The sequence below is a fragment of the Cygnus olor genome, chromosome 3 (genome assembly GCF_009769625.2).
Source record: "Cygnus olor isolate bCygOlo1 chromosome 3, bCygOlo1.pri.v2, whole genome shotgun sequence".
Lineage (NCBI taxonomy): Eukaryota > Metazoa > Chordata > Aves > Anseriformes > Anatidae > Cygnus > Cygnus olor.
The window spans coordinates 91,676,664-91,688,916 of NC_049171.1; the positions used below are offsets into that span (position 1 = coordinate 91,676,664).

The window sequence follows — 12,253 nt, forward strand, 5'->3', positions numbered from 1 at the left end:
CCCAAGCAGAGCGGCACCCCCTGTGGCGGCCACACGAAGCAGGGCAGCAGCTCCTGCGCCACCGGGGGACCTTGTAGGGGCAGCGACTCCTTGGTCCTCCCTTGCGGTCAGGTAACAAAGGCCCAAAAAACCCGACACGCAGAGGTCCTGGAAATGTTATTTTCAGGCCGCGCTGGGGAAGTCGGCAGCTGACAGGGCTTCCGTTCCAGAAGCAGATCTGAACCCAGACGGAACAGCATCCGGCCGAGGAGAAAACTCTCCAAACGTCTTCGTTACGGCTTTCCCATCAGCCCTGAGGTCTCCGGCATCATTTCCTACATTGCTGCTGACCCTCCCGGGGAACTGCTGCGCTCTTTGCCTCAGCGCATCCCCGCGGTGAGAACCAGGGGGGCTTTTTAGGAGCCGGCCCTTCCGAGCGATGCTGCGGTTGCTTGGCGGGAGCGTTCTGCCAGGCTGTTAGCTTCCACTTGGCCTCAAGCACTTGGCTGAGCCTTGCCGGAGAGCACGGGGAGGCTGATGGCGAGCCATGAAAGCCAGACTTCGCTTAAAAGTCCTGGGGGCTGCAAGAGACGAGCGCAGTGCCTCCGCACGGGCTGCACGCCTTCCCCGAGGGACGCTTCGCAGGGGAAGCATCCCAGCCCCTGCCCGACTTCCCCGCACCCCCAGCTTTCTTTCGCGCACCACGGAAATGGCTGCAGGTCAGCCACCTGCCGCTGGGGGAGCCCAGGGGAAGGGCACGGGGCCGTGCGGGACGGGGACGGGGCCGTGCCCCTGCGGGCCCCCCCCGAGGGCAGCCCCAGGGGCACCAGGGCCGGCGGCCGCCGCCCCCTCAGGCCCCGCTCGGCCCCGCCCCTTCTGGGAAGCGCCGCTCCCGCCGCGCGGAGCAGCCAATCGGCGGCCGGGTATTTGCATATTGCGCGCGGGCGCTGCCGGGCCGCCGGGAGCTCGCCTGCCCGCTGCGGGAGCCGCGCTGCGGGGCCGGGGCCGGGCGGGCAGCGGCTGGGGCACGGCTCGGCACGGCACGGCTCGGCACGGCCTGGCACGGCACGGCGGTACTCGCCCTGACCTGTCGCGGAGAAATGCTCGTGGCTGTATATATCCCAGCCGTTGCGGTTGCTGATTGCCCGGATGACCCTCAGTGGTCTGGGGTGCAGGCTTCAAACCTGTAGCTGTCTAGCGACAGAGTGGTTCAATTCCACCTTTCGGGCGAGGGGCTTGGCTGCACAACCGAGCCTTTACCCACCCTGGGCTGGTGGGAAAGAAAAGCAAGACCTACTTTTCCTTCCCCTGCAGGAAACTGTGCCCATGGGGTGCTCCATTCAAGACACAAGTTTTCCCCTTTTACTGCTTTCCCCCAAGGCTTGCACTCTGTCGTGGACCATCCCCTCCGAGAAGACCCGTGCTGGACTGATGAAGTAGCCCAGCTGAAGCAAGCAAAGTCTCCCAAGGGTGCCTGGGTGACAACTCAGTTTTTAATTAGATTCTACTAAGCAGTTCTCTTTAAACGGTGCCACACATCCTACAAGAACAGAAAAGAAGTAAATAACAGAAGCCATTCTCTAGATCCGCTCCATATTGACTATAACCCGTCTCCCGCCCACGCTACAACAAAGATGCTTCACTTCAGCAGCAAGCATGGGTGCTAATAATGTCACCCAGCCCCATGAAAAATAAAGGTTAGCGTGAAGCTAGGAAACATATTCTTCAAGCAGAAGGCATTTATTCTGTGATATCCTATCGCAACAACTCCAACAGATGCTTCGCAGAGCCTCCAGTTAGGATGAGACCCCCAAAGCAACCCCGCCCCAGGGGATGGCGAGGATTCAGAGCGTTTCCTCCTCATCCCCCAGTCCCACAGGCAGGACGGGGGCTCGGACGGAAGAAATGCAACGCTAATCGTCAGCTCTCTGGCATTCCTGGGAGCATTCGGGGCTGAGAAGTGTCATCCGGAGTTAAGTAGGGAAGCACCTCTGAGGACCTAAGCCTGGATGACTGTGCTTCCTTTGCACGAAATGACTCACTCCAGCTGAAAGCCTGGGAGAAGGGAAGGGCGCGAAGGGCCCCGCTGCCACTCCTGCTCGGCTGCGATTGCGTCCTGGCATCGAGTCAAGCAGGAACGAGCGGCCGTGGTGAACACACTGGCCGGTGATGGGCAATCTGGTAAAAATAACTAAATAAAATAAAATAATTTTTTAAAAAATTAAATAAAATAAATAATATAAAGCAAAATCAAACAATATAAAATAAGACAAAGCAAAACAAAATCAACCCAAACCAAATAAAACAACGCCAACCCCCTCTGCATCCCGCATGCCACATGTCCGCTGTCTTTACGGCCTCGCAGGAGATGCGCCCAGTGCAGCTGGGAGCGCCGCGGGCCCCAGATGGCTATCAGCTCCCGGCCGCCGGCCCGCCTCCTCTGCCCGTAACAAACTTTCTGTGAGGAATTTCGCCTCAGAAACTGGTGTCTCCGCTGCAGTTTGGCTGGGGGCTTTTGTTGGCGGGGGGCGGCGGGGGGGGGGGGGGGGGAGGAGGTTGGAAAGGCCTTGGCCCAGTAGTGGGCAGCTGAAAACATTAAAGTTAGATGCCAGTTACCAAGTAGAACATAATACGGCTCTTTCATGTGGTGTTTATAACTGAACATGCTGTTTTGTGTTGGCCTATTTTTTTTTTCTTCCAAGAAGTAGTTTTGGATTAAATTATGACAATTACATTCTTATAGTCACCCCCCCTCCAGCCCCCACCCGCGCCCTGCGTGCACACAGGCACAAATGGGAATTATGTGCTCTGAGTGCGATCTGAACTCCGCAGCCCGGGAGCTGTGCCTGGCATTGAGTTCACTTTTTTTTCTTCTTCTTTTTTTTTCTTCTTTTTCCCTCCAGAACAAAAAAAGGCCACATCCACTCCACACTCTTTCATCGCCTTCGGATGAAGTAGGCCGGTCAGATTGCTGGTGTGGGTGACTTGTCCTTGAGGGGAGCTCATGGCGAAAACAGACTTTCAAACACGCAAGAGAGGAGGCCAGGGAGCCCCAGCGGTGAAGGCTGTGGCGCGCCGCACAGGGTTTGTGAAATCCTGTGTGAATACGTGGTATGCAAACACACCCCCCCCCGCACCGAGCTTCTTGCACAAGCCCCGGTTGGCTCACGTACCTGGGCAGGGCTTCAGCTGGTCGGCGATGGAGGGACGTGGCACGACATGCGGCCTGCCCTCGGGGCCGGGCCCCCACACGCGCCCCCAGCACGGCAGAACCGAGAGAGAGCACGGGAGGGAGGTTAACTGGGATGGGGGCACCCCAAGACTCCGCTTTCGCACCTTTTAGCTGACACGGAAGGGGACGAGGCCGTAGCAAGCAGGGCTCCCTGTGTTTAGCTGCTGGTTTTTTGAACACTCTGGTTTGAGGCGAGCGCCAGCGTGGAGGCCGGCGTAGATGACTTGTATGTAGCCGGGAGGTTTTGCAAAATACTATCAATGTCTTGCCTGAGTCTGCTTTGTTTGCAGTCACTCATTAGTCAGCCAAAGCGTTCGGCGTTTGAACCTGAATGTCACTTTCTTCCCTGACAAAGGGCCAAACAAAGAGGAGCCAAAGGCTTTACCGCTGCTTAGAAGGCAAGCCAGGGGTTACTCAGCGCCACGATGCACGAGAGCCTGGCTTCTCAGCAGAATGCAATCTGCCTCGTGTTGTTTTCCCCGTGGAGTCACAGAGCGGCGAGGAGGATGTGCTGGTGACAGATGGCTGACGCGACTCGCGAAGCGCATGGGTGACTAGGCTGTGACTCAGCAAGTGTTTGGGCACGGGAGCCCCACTGCTTGAGCTTTTGCACGGTGACCGTGGACCTGGCCGGGTCTCCTGGATGGCCGACCACGGGACGTCATTTGAAGTCTGTGACCACCGGCCTCCATGGGAGGGAAGCAGGCACACACAGCCTGTTAGAGCAGAAAGTCAAGCTCCTAATTACTGTTTACATTGGTAATGGATAATGTCTTAGTGCGTATAACTACATGACCTCCCAGTGGTGCTTAGATGTCCTGCTAGCCTTCGGAAAGGAAACCATTCAACATCCTGGCCTAAAGTAATGACAGTCTTGCTTGGAGGGAGTAGCCCTCAGAAAACTTCTTTTTCAGTCAAGTCACTAGAGGGGGACAAAGACCTAATCTGGGTGTGCAACCGTACCCCAGCTCTCCCGTTGCAGCTCTGGGAGACACCTTGGAGAGGCAGAAGCGAAGATGGCCCTGGTCTTCATCAGATCTGAAGGTGACCAAGTGCAGCAGGACAGCTTTCTGGAGACCGAGGAGACAGCTGGGGGTCAGCAGCACATTGGGGAAACGAAGCCAATCCTTTCCCACCAGAAGCAGGATGGCGTACACACATGCGTGTGCAGTTTAGCAGCCTCTATGTCAGCTCTGCCAGCGCCTCTCCCTATTCCATAGCTGGCTGGGGCTTTTGAAGGCTAATTTTTTCTTCTTTCTCCTCTTTTATGAATGGCAGAGAGCTGAATTCACAGGTCTGGATAGGTGCCAGGTGTTATTGTTGTCTCTGTGAGTTAGAGACGTCATGGAAATATTGGAGGACCTGAACTCGAACAGAATGTACCTGTGTGCATCCCACACGCACGCAGAGAGCCAGAGTGGCCGTAGTAAGCAGCAAGGCAGTGTTTGCAACTAACATATTGACCTGAAGTGCTTAAAAGCCACTACACACACTCCCCTGGTGAAATGTCGACTGGAATGACTCATACAAATGGATCGTGATACACAGTCCTCAGCCCAGCCAGACTGTGCTTGGAACCAAGGCACTCCCATTTTCTCCCCTCCAGCATACTTGCCTGACCAAATCCAGGATTGAGCCATTTGGCTCTGACTGGAGCTGGTCAGAACATGTTTTTCTTTTCTTCTCTTTTTCCCTCCTTCACCCTTTGGAAAATGTTGACATTTTAGCAAAGGGCTAAAAACCCAAACCCTGAATATTTTCCATTGGAAAATGCTCAGGGAATGGGAGGGGAACAATCCCAAAATTGCCAACAATCAAATCTCTTTTGCTTTTAAGCTTTTTGGGTTTACGAGAGGGGGTCACGTTTGGAGGAAAGCAAACACTTTCTATGAAAATATTTGTTCTCTTCAAACCCATTTTTTCACTAGAAAAGTGTTCCAACTGGCATCCTTTTTACTGAAGTTAGTTTGGACATTCTCTACATCTAATTTTGGAATCGGCCTGAAGAAAAACTAATTCAGAAATGTAAATCTTTTATTGGAATATAAAGCACAAATGACACATACAGCACAACTTTGAGATATATCCTGATGTTCTCTATGTGTCAGCAGTCCTATTTACACAACTATCTCAATCAAGTTTGGAATCTGGTCTCTGGGACACCAAGCTCCCAAGGCTTAGTGCTCTGAGCACATTCCTAAAGGGAATCTCTCTTAATAAGATCACATCAAAGGCTGTAAGGGAAGCAACAGGCGCTGAAAGGCATATTGCCTGTAACTATCCCTTGAGTAGCTGATAGCACAGAAGCACTTAAAAAGCATTTTGTTCTGATTTCTTCAGCTAATTTAAATTTCTGTCTGAATTGTAATGTAGGCCTGAAACATCTGTTTCATCTTGTCTTTGTGTATTATTCTGCTTTGCTGTAAGTTAAAAATAAAAAAGGAAAGGGACAATGTTAGCATAACAGAACACACATATTTGGAGGAAAGGAATTATGCCCTAAACTTTTACTAAATGTGGCTAATAACAGGTTAGAGTTTTAAAATGGAAAGATCTTAAAACAAGTATACACTGGTCATAAATAAATTTGGGCTGCAAAGTAGCAGAAGCCTTCAAAACAGCAGCAGAGTGAAGTTCAGAATAACCTCCTAAGAGGAACAACGGGAATAAAAAAACTGTTTGAAGGCAGATCTCAATCAGTTGTAGGATATCATGACAGCAGAAGAGGAGATTCAGTGTCCCATGGGTCCGTTCTCATTTTTTGTGCCCCTTCCCCCATTTTTTTTTCACACTAAAGCTTCTCAGTTACTCTTTACATTTGCTCCATTATGGTTTAGAGTTGGAAGTGCTGGACTTCGTTCTGACTTAGTTCTGCTCTCTATCACTTGTCACTTCCAGGTTTTCCTGAACTAGTCACTGCTGTTTGAATTAGGTCACCGCAGAAGAAGGGGTATGTTTGACTTCACCAAATCCCTGTTTGTTATTTTCTTTTCAGTCTGGGAACATCTCCCTGTCATCGTTAAATCTTATAAAGCAGGGGGTATAAAAACATAATGATGCAAAATCTCAGTTTTGTACCTCATCTTTGTCAGCTGGGGACAACTAAATTGTATGTTGATAAAAGGAAGAGGCTGCGAATGTCTCTGACACCTTAGTGGCAAGGAGGAACACAGGGTTCCTAAAGCCCTGCACAGGTTATGTCTGTCCTCTATAATATTTTTTCAACATAACCAAGCAATTTTTCATTTACAGACCTCTACTCTTGAGTTAATAAAGTCAAAATATCAAGAGCTTCAGTCCCTGAGCTTGGAAACACAACTGCATGGAGGAAGCCGCAGCAGAAACAGGAGAAATAGCCATCCAGAGATGCAGAGCTGTAACTAGCCGTGGAAATGTCACTGTGTGAAATGTAACTACTGGGAGACCAAACAGATTAAGCCAGGGCTTGTGACTGTTGACATTCATGGAAGCATACTCCACAAATCCAGCTTCCCCCCCAAATCAGATTCTAGCTTCCTTCCAATAATTTAAAGAGGCAGCAGTCTGTTCATATAACCTTCAGACCAGGCTGGCAGAGGGACTGAGTCCCTCAGTGAAAACCGAAGAGCAGCCCTTCTGGGCCAGAGCAGCGGTCCCCAAGCCCAGCAGTCTGCTCCCAGCTGGGGCACGAGGAGAGGCTGTCCAGGGACAGCGCACAGCCCTGGGCTCTTCCCTCTCTCTTCCCCTTGCATTTCCTCAGCATTCACCTTTGTTGGGGTGGGATGCTAGATTGTACATCTCACCTATTCCCTTCAGCGTCCATTTATAGATCTGTTGTCTGGGAATTCGTCTATTCCCATTTGGAGCCTGCTGATAGTGTTTGCTTCTGGAACCTGCTGGGCCAGCAGCTGCCGGAAGTTCCCTGCCTAATGTCATGTAACTTCTTTAGTCTGTTTTAAACCTGTGTGCTATTGGTTTCAGTGAGTGCTCCCTGTTCTTCTGTTGAGGGATTTGGCTACTAACAGGTCTGCATTCACCTCAGCCACCCTAATTCTGCGAACCTTGTCATTAACCATCAGAAAAATAGCTAAGGATTGCAATACTGGCTTGCTCAGATCACTCTGTTCCTGTTGCCTGCTGACCTTCCCAGAGCAGTTTTATGCCCGCAGCACTCTGGCTGTTACCAAACTCAGATGGGAAAAAAAAAAATGACAGCAAAGCAAATGGAGTGCAACTTCCTTCCAGCGCTGTATTCCCTGTGCAGCTGCCCATCAGCGATGCAATGGGTCCATTTTGTGGTTAGGAGTTGGACGCTGATGGCCCCATCCTTCCCTTGGGGATCTGCAGTTCCCTGCCCAGCAGGGGGCTGCAAAGCAGCAAGCAGGATTTCGGGGAGGGTAGGCTGGCAGCCCCAGCGGGGGTGTCAGGGGCATCTTCCAAAGTGGCTTTAATTAATGAGCACATGTGCAGCGAGGAGAGTTACAGCATCCCACTCAAATTGTTGACTTGGAGCGCTTCTGGAGACAGCCGTACTCTGCTCATTAGGAAAGAGCTTTTTTGCAATGCCCTTGGATTGGACGGCTCTTGGATTGCACCACGAGATCAAGTCCCCGTACGGGCTGCCTGCCTTTCGGCTGCCAGCTCCAAGAGGGTTGTTTTTCTTGTCTCCTCATTCTCAAGGAGTGCTCAGCCAGATGGCCTGTTTTCGAATGCACTGTGCGTTGGTTGGATGTGTGTTTGGAGAGTCTGCCAGCTTCACGAGAAGGAAGAAAGAGCAAAAGAAAGGGAAAAAAGCACCATTTGGTATCTATCTCTGGGACCCAGCCAGAGTTGAGGCTCTGTTTGAAGAAGGGGGGAGTCTTAAGAGAGAAACTCTAGACAAAATTGAAAGCCGGAAAAACTTTCAAGCTTGACAGACTGGGAGACTGAAGTTCTGCACAACACCCATCCACTACCTGGCTCACTCGCAAACGTGTCGCAGATTCCCTCCAGAGCCGTAGTAAGAGCAAGCAGCAGGCATCTCTCGCCACCCTCCCAGCATACCTCAGCTGCGGGCTGAGATGCAGAGAGGTGACCCAGCCAGCCCATCCTCTGAGGATCGCTGGTGCTGCCTGTGGCCTCTGGGATTTTGCTCTCAGTTCACCAAAACCTGAAATGACAACATTACAGCCCAGCTACATCAGCCCAGGCAGTGGAGCTGCAGTGGAGTACGACAGAACAGACACCACCGGGGCCCAGCTCTCCAGGAAAGTAGCCTGAATTTTACTACAGGGCAACGCCATTTTCTTACACCCCGTTATGTTAGCTTCCCAGAACTACCTTCTGGTGATTTGGGGAAGCAAACAAACAGAGGCCAAACCAGAGCACCAGCTTTTTCCACCACTCGTTGGTAAATAATTTGAACCTGACGAGAAAAGTCTGGTGGTGACGGGGAGGGGAAAGCTTTAAAGTTTGGGTGGATGGAGCTTGGCTTTCTTTACTTAACTAGATGTCGTGTTGTGGTAACAACACATTGTTCCAAGCAGCGGGAGGAGGTCTTGTTAATCTGAGCCGGAGAAAGCCATGTTTGTAACCATCCCCGCTGGCTGACGTGCCACGCTGTGCCTTACAAGCAAACTCGCCTGCTCGCTTGCTGAAACTGTGGCACAAAGAAGATGCTTGCAGGAGTGTGCGTAGCTGTGCGGGCGTGTGGTAAGAGCAAACCCCACGTGTGTGCTGATTGCATCAAATTATTTTCACTGAAATGATCAGAAATCGCGGGCCATCAGGGCAATGTCTCCATGGCAACACAGCCTGGGCTGTGGGCAGCCAACACTTTGGATAGCGGGGGCAAAGGGGCTGCTCTCGCTCCTCCTGCCGTTGGCCGCTCAGCCCAGGCAAAACCCCAAACCTGCCAGTATCTGCAGCGTGTCGTCAGCACCTGTAGCTCCCCGGGGCTTCCTGGCTGTCACCACACCTCGTCCAAGAGGCACACCGTGTTCGCCCGACAGTGGTGGCCAGGACAGTGGTCGTGGTCCCCAGTGTGCAGAAAGCAGGACCCTTCCCCACACACAGGGAAACATCTTCAGTTGTTTGCAAAGTAGCGTCTTTGACTCTGTCCTGGAAGGGACTGGGAATCAGCCAGTTCTAGAGAGGGTAGGCAGGCTCCATGACGAGATCCCCTGTGACCCCAACAGGACTCAATTTTGGTAAATAACCCTGGCATAAAAAACATATTGCAGTACCTACATCGCAACTCAGGTTGTTACAAGAGATCTGATTCTCTGACAGAAAATAAGATGGGAAAATCCAACAGTAAGTTCAACCATTCACTGCAGGGCTCTAAAGGCCTCATTAAGGCCTTCAGGTGGCTGCCTGATTGTCACCAAGTGCTGTGGCATGGAATTGGTAAGGGAGGGATTTCAGTCTTTAACCGCACAGAAATTCAGGGCCTTGGGGGTCATAACATGGCTTTGCCATGGCCCAGTGGACAGCCTTAGGCTGGTTCTGCACCTCTTGGCAAATGGAAATAATACTTACCATGACATTCATGAGAGTACTCTTAGAGGGAGGCAGCTGCATGTTTACATAGGTCCTTGGTGCACTTTGGGTGGAAGAGCAGCTAGAAACAACATCCAGCCATCCGCTCACCCACGCTGCACCAGCTGTGTCAGATGCCAGTACCAACCTCTGCATTTTTCCCATATGGTAATTTTCACGTGCTCTATTTCATCACCGCAGTGCTGCCTGACTCCTGGACAATGCATCCGCAGCACATTGCCCAACATGGGTCCTCAGGCACAAGCTGACAGGCCAGTCTGAAACAAACAACTTCCTCCAAGTTATGTGGCTGGGTGTCACTGCATACCTATCATTGTCCAAGGAGGGAAAGCTCGACGAATTGCCCAAACATGGGATTTTGGAGTTTTGTGTAGAGTTAAGAGGGGGGAGGCCTGTCCTCCAGCACCAGGCCTGGCTGCTCTGCCACCAGCCTTTGTGTACAGCTGTATTGAGCCTGGATGGAAGATCTCTAACAGGTGAGGGATGAGAGGCTCAGACAGTCTCCTCTCTCCAGTTCGTGACAGTCTGAAACACATCTCAGCGTGGCATGGGTCTGTGGTGGTACTGTGTTTTCCATTACAAACTACAGTCTTGAGTGTGACCACACCAGAGCTGAGGAGCACCCACTGAGATAACAGGGAGGATAGCTCCAATTTCACTGTAGAGCAGATCCATCATGCACCATCCTCCTTGAATGGCTTAAGGCTTTAAGAAAGAGTGAACTCTTTCTCCCCCAAATGGCCAGCCTCCCCCTTCCTGCATGCTTGACCTTGCCCTGCATCCCCAGGAGCACTCAAGGCATATTCTTGACTTCCTCAGAAAAATAATGTTACCACCAAGAAGAAGGATAGATGATGAAGAGCACACCGAGCCTCAATTTCCCAGTGTCAGGGGAAAACAACTCTTTGTGCTGGTTCTCCAAACAACAGGAGATGGGATGACAGGCACAGGATGGAGCAGGACATCAGTAGCAAGGATATGACAATTGAAGCTGGAGATCTGGTTTAAGTTTAAAGCCTAGATATATACAAAGTGGATGGTGCCTGGGATCCATACTGCTTATGTTGACAAGCCTACGCAGGCTGGCATGGAGCCAATCCTGTTCTGGAGCGTCTTGCTCACATCCATTCTCAAAGTCCATGAGCTTCCCATGATTTTGTTGGTGGTCCATATCTCCTGTGGACCATATGTTTGATATTTACTGTGGAAAGCAGAGGTTAAAAAGATTAGAACTCCTTTTGATGTTAGGAGATAGAAAATCTTCAGAGAATGACTTATGGCTAGAAATAGCTCTGTCAAAGTCAAATGCAGAGGTCCTGTTTGACTCATGACTGGAGTTGGATGTAAGGACGAAGACAGTTGCTTTAAAAAATCCTGGTCAAAGGTAAAATGGAAAACCACAGAGTGGAAAACAGCACAACACATGTTCAAGAAATTGTACTCTAAGATACAAATTCACTTCATTATCACACTGCCTTTTAGACTATGAGCACACAATGGTTCAGAAGGCTGTTTTCAAAAAGTGCCTGCACAGAAACACACACACAGAGGTAAATACAATCCATGCAACTATTTTTTTAATATTGCAATTTCTTGGCAGGCATTTTACCAATACTTTAGCAAGGCTTGACACTGTCTACCACAATATTCAAGTTAGGACGTTATGATCTGGATGGGTGGACTATAAGATGGGTAAAGAGCTGGTTTCAATGGTCAGGCTCCGAGAGCAATAGGTAATATGTCATATTCTACCTGAGGGCTGTCAACAAGTGGGGTACCATAGAGGTCTGTCCTATTTAATGTCTTTAGCAGTCATCAGGAGGAGGAAATGGAGTGCTAGCTCACCAAGTTGTGAGATGACATGAGGGTGGCGGGGGGCAGTTGAGGAGCTGGAGTGCAGGGCCCTGGAGGAATGGCCTTGACAGAAACCCTACCAAATTCAGCAAGGATAAATGTAGAGTCCCACACCGGGGAAAAGAAGAGCCCCTGCAGTGGTACAGGCTGGAGAATGATGCGCAGGGGAGCAGTTCTGCAGAAAAATATCTGTGAACCCAGAGAGACAGCAAGATGGACATGAGCCAGCAATATGCTTTGGTGGCAAAGAAGGCCAAAGTCTTCTGGGGCTGTGTTAACAGTGGCATGGCCAGGAGGTTGAGAGATGTTATTATCCCCTTTCCCAAGGTACTCAGATGAAACTGGAGTACTGAATCCAGTTTTGGAACCTCAGTGCAAGAAAAACTGACAAATTGGAGCAAGTTCAGGAGAGACCACCAATATGACTGGGGGCTAGAGCCCTGTGGGGAGAGGCGAAGGTGGCTGGGCTTGTTTGGCCTGCAGAAGAAATGGCTTTGTAGGAGGCGAACAGCAGCCTGCCAGCTCCTACAAGGAAGTTGCCAAGAAGATGGAGCCAGGCTCTGTGGTGCATGGTGTGAGGACAAGAGACAACTGAAAAAAAGAGGTTCAAGCTGGCTTTAAGAAAAAGCTTTTTAACCATGAGGAGAGTCCAGCAGTGGAGCAGGCCCA

At 50.8% G+C, this 12,253-nt stretch overlaps 2 long non-coding RNA genes and 1 other non-coding gene across 7 annotated transcripts in view; 2 read left to right on the forward strand and 1 right to left on the reverse strand.

The window, feature by feature from the left end:
- The window catches only part of LOC121067222, a 10,148-nt gene extending 6,989 nt beyond the window's left edge, over positions 1-3,159 (forward strand). For all 5 annotated transcript variants that reach the window (XR_005818178.1, XR_005818180.1, XR_005818179.1 and 2 more), the window contains one exon: positions 2,883-3,159. This is a non-coding gene — a long non-coding RNA (uncharacterized LOC121067222). The remainder of the gene's footprint in view (positions 1-2,882) is intronic.
- TRNASTOP-UCA lies at positions 1,123-1,209 on the forward strand. The gene has a single exon. It is a non-coding gene; the product is annotated as a tRNA-Sec (tRNA).
- On the reverse strand, positions 1,701-3,289 carry LOC121067220. The gene is made up of 2 exons (XR_005818176.1): positions 3,153-3,289; positions 1,701-2,170 (listed from the first exon to the last, which is right to left on the reverse strand). It is a non-coding gene; the product is annotated as an uncharacterized LOC121067220 (long non-coding RNA).
- Between the last annotated feature and the right edge of the window lie 8,964 nt (positions 3,290-12,253).